Below are 6,307 nucleotides of genomic sequence, written 5' to 3'. Positions count from 1 at the left end.
GTGCTGGGGCTCAGTGGGTAATCTTATCTTGTCTCTACCCTGACCTCTGGTTTAGAAGTGAGATACAGCTAAGGAAATAACTGGGGCCCTGTAACAGTGAGTGGACTAGTCCAGAAAACAAACCACAGAGTGTTTCAGACAGAAGATTGATTACAATAATGTTGGGAGGGCAAAGCAGGGAGTAAAGGTACCCAGAGGTTAACGACCACTGAAGCCTTTCACCCCAAACTGCAAGGGCACAGCCCTGTAACTGGTGCCCATGGGACACGCTGGGGCCGTGTGCTCGCTAATGGGTACCTGACTTCCCCACCATGTACTTACTGTGGAAACTTCACATCCATCTCAGTGCGCATGTGAGCACACACACACTCCTAGATGCATCTCTTCCCCCAAATCTCCAGGCAGGAAGGCAGGAGACCTGGATTCTAGCTTGAGTTTCTCTTTCCCTGACTGGCCGGGCCTCCGAGGAGAAGAGCGGAGTCATCCTGGTATGCGGCAGGGGTCACCCTGTGGCATAGGGTTGGACCCCACGTTGGCACGTGGCAGGATTTAATGATGAAATGTTTATCAAGTGCTGGATCCGTTCAGTTCCTGGTGAGAAACTGGTGGCACAAACCAGAAAAGAGGTAATGGAGGTGGATTTAGTAGGAGAACTACTGACTGACGGAGCTGTGGGCCTCAGGGGAGCCAAGCAGGGTGGTGCAGCAGCCATTCCTGGCCCTGTCGTGAGGGTGCGGGGACCTGGCAGGTATCAGCACCAGTGGGAGCAGCCCCACAGGAACTGAGGCCTTCGGAGGAGGAAGGCAGCACCTGCCAGCCTGCCCCATGACAGGAAGGGCACAAGTGGAATAATTACCCTGGCCCCTGGCTCTGCCCACTGCCCTGTCCTGTCAGCTCCCCCTGTTGGCCAAGCCACCTGAACCAGAGGGCAGGGGAGCCTGGCTGGTGCAGATGCGGAGAGGTCAGCTTGTGAGTGCGGAGCAGGGTGAAAAATCAGGTAGGACGGGCCTGGTGGGCAAACAGGGCATCCGGCACGAGAGCCTATTTGCCCTGGGAGGCACATGGCTGGTGTAGTGTCTTTCAAGGCCATGGGGTTAATGCCATAGCAGGACTTGGTTCCCAGCTCCCAGGGATTTTCCACTACACCCCGTGACCTGCTGCCCCTTGATTCCCAGGAAGCCCAGCCTAACAGAGGTTTCTCGTGCCCAGGTTCCCACTGGGGGTCTCCCTGGCTGCAGAGTGGGATTCAGCCTCCAGGTGATGCAGGAAGGCCCTGCCTTTGCTCTCTGTCTTGCTGATCCCTCCACCTTTACCCCCACGAGAGAGAGGTGCTGCTCTGGCATTGTCTATTGGTTGGGGTCTAAGCTGGGGGAGGCGTAGAGGGTGTCTTCCCTGGGGGAGGTTGAATCCATCCAGAGGGAGTGTGACTTGCTCAAGGTCACATGGCCAGGAGGACTAGCCAGCTTCTCCTGACTCCCACGTGGAATCTTGGACTCTTGCTGCTCCACGCTGCCCAGGTCCAACCTCCTACCCTGCCCTGTCCTGATGGGGAGGGGGCTCAGGTTCACCACCAGGTAAGTGTATTACAATATTGACTATTCCCTTTGCTGTACTTTTCATCCCTGTGACTTATTTTATAATTGTAAGTTTGTACCTCTTAATCCCCTGCACCCATTTTGCCCCTCCCCCCACCCCTTTCTCTTTAGGCAACCACCAGTTCTCTATGAGTGTATCTTTCTTTTGTTATTTGTTCATTATATTTTTTAGATTTTTTTTAAGTTTATTTTTGAGAGAGAGAGAGAGCGCGTGCGCAAAGTGGGGGAGGGGCAGAGAGAGGGAGAGAGAGAATCCCAAGCAGGATCCTCACTGTCAGTGCAGAGCCTGACACGGGGCTCAAACTCAAACCATAAGATCATGACCTGAGCCAAGATCAAGAGTCTGACACTCAACTGAGTCACCCAGGTGCCCCATATTATTTAGAGTGTACATGTAAGTGGAATTATACGGTATTTGTCTTTATCTGACTTATTTCACTTTGCATGATACCCTCTAGCTTCATCCCTTGTTGCAAATGGCAAGATTTCATTTTTTTTTTTATGGCTGAGTAGTAGTCCATTGTGTGTATACACACACACACACACACACACACACACACCTTTATTCATCCATTGGTGGATAGATTGCTTCCATGTCTTGGCCATTATAAAATACTGCAAAAACATAGGGGTATATATCTTTCTGAAGTAGCATTTCTGTTTTCTTCAGGTAAGTACCCAGAAGTAGAATTACTGGATTGTATGGTATTTCTATTTCCAATTTTTTCAGGAAGCTTCAGACTGTTTAGAGTGTCCGCACCAGATTGCATTCCTACCAACAGTGCACAAGAGCTCCCTTTCCTCCACATCCTCACTAATACTTGTTATTTCTTGTCTTTTTGATTCTAGACATTCTGACATGTGTAAGGGGATATCTTATGGTTTTGACTTGCATCTCCTTGATGAATAATGATGTTGAGCATCTTTCCATGTGTCTGTTGGCCACCTGTATATCTTCTTTGGAAAAATGTCTATTCAGGTCCTCTGCCGTTTTTTAATTGGATTGTTTTTTGGTGTTAAGCTGTAGAACTTCTTTTATTTTGGATATTACTTGGATATTTTATAAATTTTAAAATTTTGGATATTAACCCCTTATCAGATATATCATTTGCAAGATCTCCCATTCAGTAGGTTGCCTTTTTGTTGATGGTTTTCTTCGCTCTGCAAAAGCGTTTTAGTTTGATGTAGCTTCAGTTGTTTATTTTTGCTTTTATTTCCTTTGCCTGAGGAGACCTATCTAGAAAAATGTCGCTAAAGCTGATGTCAAAAGAGAGACTTGTGTGCGTCAGTAGTTGATTTATATTTGTTGGTGGGTAGCATTCCATTGGATGGCTGGACCCGAATTGATCCTTTCACCAGTTGAAGGACAGGTTGTTTCCAGTTTTTGGTGATTATGAATACAGTTGCTATAAGCATTTACATACAGGTTTTTCTGTGACCATAAGTTTTCAATTCTCTTAGGTAAATACTTAGAATAGTTTGTATTGTTTCCCCACCTGCCCCCTCTAATCTAATAGGTGTATAACGGCATCTCATTGCAATTTTAGATTTCTTTAGTGGCTAGTGATGTGGATCGTCTTTAATGAAGGTTGCCTCTTGTATATCCTCTTTAGTGAAGTAGCTGTTCAAGTCTTTTGCCCATTTTTAATTGGGTTTTCTTGTTGAGTTTTAAGAGCTCTTTATTTTTATTTATTTTGAGAGAGTGTGGGAGGGGCAGAGAGAGAATCTGTCAGCGCAGAGCCCAAACCCACAAACCATGAGATCATGACCTGAGCTGAAATCAAGAAACGCTCAATCCACTGAGCCACCCAGGAGCCCAAAGAGTTCTTTATATATGGGATATAGGTTTGTAGGGGCTCAAAGAATTTGGGGGCTGATCAAGGAAAAAGGTATAACCACAAGAGGCAATGACACACAAACTTTACTGAGTGGTGCTTGGAGGGGAAGGTCCTCATATCACAAGACCGTCTAGAAGCTTGTGGTGTAGAAGCCACCATCTGGAGGGGAGGATGGCCTCCTGGAGAGGAGATAGAGGTGGGACAAGGGGACTTAGATGTCTAGGTGAGGTAGCCCAGCAGCACAGCTTGTGCACATGCGTCTTGAGGGGGAGGGGTGAGGCTCTGGGTCAAATAGTCCCGAATGACCGTGGCAGCCTGGGGCTTATAATCAGAAGGTTCTGGCTTATCAGTGGGGAATAGCAGTCAGGGGAGGTTTTAATGGGGGTATAAAAAGCAGACAGGCTCTAAATGGCTAAAAATCTGCTTGTTTGGGCTATTTAAAAAATAATGTGTTAAAATTTGAATCTGGCATTGGCAGGCTTTTGAGGTAACTGGTCTCTTGCTTGTTTTTTAGAGCCAGTGATAAAGCACCTTAGGAATCTTAGGATCCAGAATCATAGAAGGTCACACACTAGGATTTTAAAACCTTTTTTCCCCCTAGCCAGTCTGACCATTGAGTAGTAGAGAGCCAGGAGAATTGACCCAAAAAGGAAAAAATTTTATCTTTTTTGTTAGATCAATATTATGGTGCCTTTGGTGTGTGTCCTGTACTCAGTAAAACTTGGTGTGTTTACCTATAGGCAGCAGGATGTGCTAACCAGCACTAGACCTGCTCTCCTTTAGCAACCAGTGAGCCCTGTGGGGCTGGAGGACACTGAATGTTTGGTTGTACTGGTGAAGGTAGGTACTTCTCAGGTAAGGAAATGACACAGCCACAGAGTAGAAGTTAAAGTTGAAGGTCATCTGCAGGGCAACTGTTTGTGTCCTGGGACTTGCCCATATGGTGGTACCCCATTCAGGGCAATTAATTCTGTTAAATTACAAAAATTCAACCAAGTAAATTTTATTTTCTGTTTTTAAAAGTTTTAATGTTTATTTTTGAAAGATAGAGGGTGAGCAGGGGAGGGGCAGAGAGAAAGGGAGACACAGAATCCGAAGCAGGCTCCAGGCTCCGAGCTGTCAGTACAGGGCCGGATGTGGGGCTCAAACTCATGGGCCTTGAGATCATGACCTGAAGTCAGATGCTTTAACCAACTGAGCCACCGAGGTGCCCCTCAACCGAGTAAATGTTAAAGATCGAATTGGCTTTATTAATTCATTTGTGAATTGGACAGCATCCCCATCTAGCAAGTAAAGGGAAGCTCCAAAGGGCTACAGAAAAGGAAATGTTTTTAAAGCTAGGGAATGGGGGAAAAAGGGAAATTATTATCAACAAACCCATTGTTTTAGGCAAGGTTGTGCTCCTAAAGGGAATGGAAAGGGTCTAGCAGTAAATTTCCTAGTGCTGACCAGGATATTCCCATGTTGACCAGGTAAAGGTTACATTTCTGGGGGGCTGAAACTGCAGTTAGGTTAGGGTCCCAAATCACTAAACCAAGACATAATACCTAACTTATGGGACACCATTTGGGGCCTGTGGTTCTCTTATTCACGGTTCTAGCTCTTGGGGGTCAGGAGCAGGCCCAGCTTAGTGGAGCGGAGTGAAGAACAAGGTTTTAGAGAGGACGTGCCTCTCTCTCCGGTAAAGTTTTTAGTAAGTAGAATGTATTAGTCAAATCAATAAACCATTCATTCATGTTTTTTGAATGTATCCGTTAAAGCAATGATATCTAATAGAGGAGTTGTGATGAAAGGAATAGCCCTGTTTAATTCTCTGTGGTCTATAGTTAGCCCACACTCATAATGGTGGCTTTTAGCACTGAGGGTCCCAGGGAAATGAAAGAAGGGAGGGGGGAGTCAGTACCCCTTCTGTAACTAAGTCAGCTGTAGTGGGCCTTCACTCTGCAGGGTCCAGCCTTACTGGTAGTCCCCAGCAGCTGGGGCCCACCCACAGAGCTTCCTGGGGCTGAGACAAATAAAACCTGGCCTGGATTAGGGAGCACAGGTCAAAAGTGAACTGCCAGAGCTTTGTAGGGATGTTTACAAAAAGAAGGGGCTAAAATATCACTAAGGTTTATTATTTCTGTGGTTTCTTGAATTCTTTTTACCCCAAATCCAAATTAGAGTAGTCCCTTTATTAAACCTTCATCTGTATATGACCTCTCTCTAGTTCTGGAACCTTCACTTACGTCAACTCCACCTCCAAGGAGAAGGAGGAGCTGAGAGAGGCAGCCATCCCCATCATCCTTCTCCAATGGGTAGACTTCCCTTCAGTTTACCTACAAGGGAAGGACAGTTACTTTTCCGAGGGTCCCGGACCTTGCAGCTGTGTGACCTGACCTCCACTTTGGCAGGGATCCTGTATTCCATCGTGGAGTCCTTAAAAAGTCTATGAATAAGGCATGTGGCATTTGTTGGCTTTTCTGGATTTATCCTCCTCCCCCCCCCCTTTTTTCTTTCCCCAACTTAGAAGGTTTCTCTTCAATTCCAGCCACCTTAACCATGGATTTTAAGGTTTTTTGCATTTGCAGTTTTGAACAATGTTTGGTTCTGTGTGTAGAAAGTTTTCTCTGCATATCTTGACCACTTTTTTCTGGAAAATGAAAGCCCAAAAGCAGTTCAATTGTGTGTCTTTAGCTTAGGTTATTTAGAAATCACAGACGCCGTGGGATCTTATTTGCTCCTCTTTCCTTGGACAAGTTACATTCTTTGTGCTCATGCACATATAAGTCCACCTATTTCACACACTTTTCCTCTGTCACATCTTACCTTTGTAACAGAGATTCTAATCAAGAAAAATGACCTCGCTGCCTTTCCTTACTGTGGCTACTTTTG

This window comes from Panthera tigris, chromosome A2 (genome assembly GCF_018350195.1).
Source record: "Panthera tigris isolate Pti1 chromosome A2, P.tigris_Pti1_mat1.1, whole genome shotgun sequence".
Classification (NCBI taxonomy): domain Eukaryota; kingdom Metazoa; phylum Chordata; class Mammalia; order Carnivora; family Felidae; genus Panthera; species Panthera tigris.
This window is presented reverse-complemented; position numbering follows the sequence as displayed.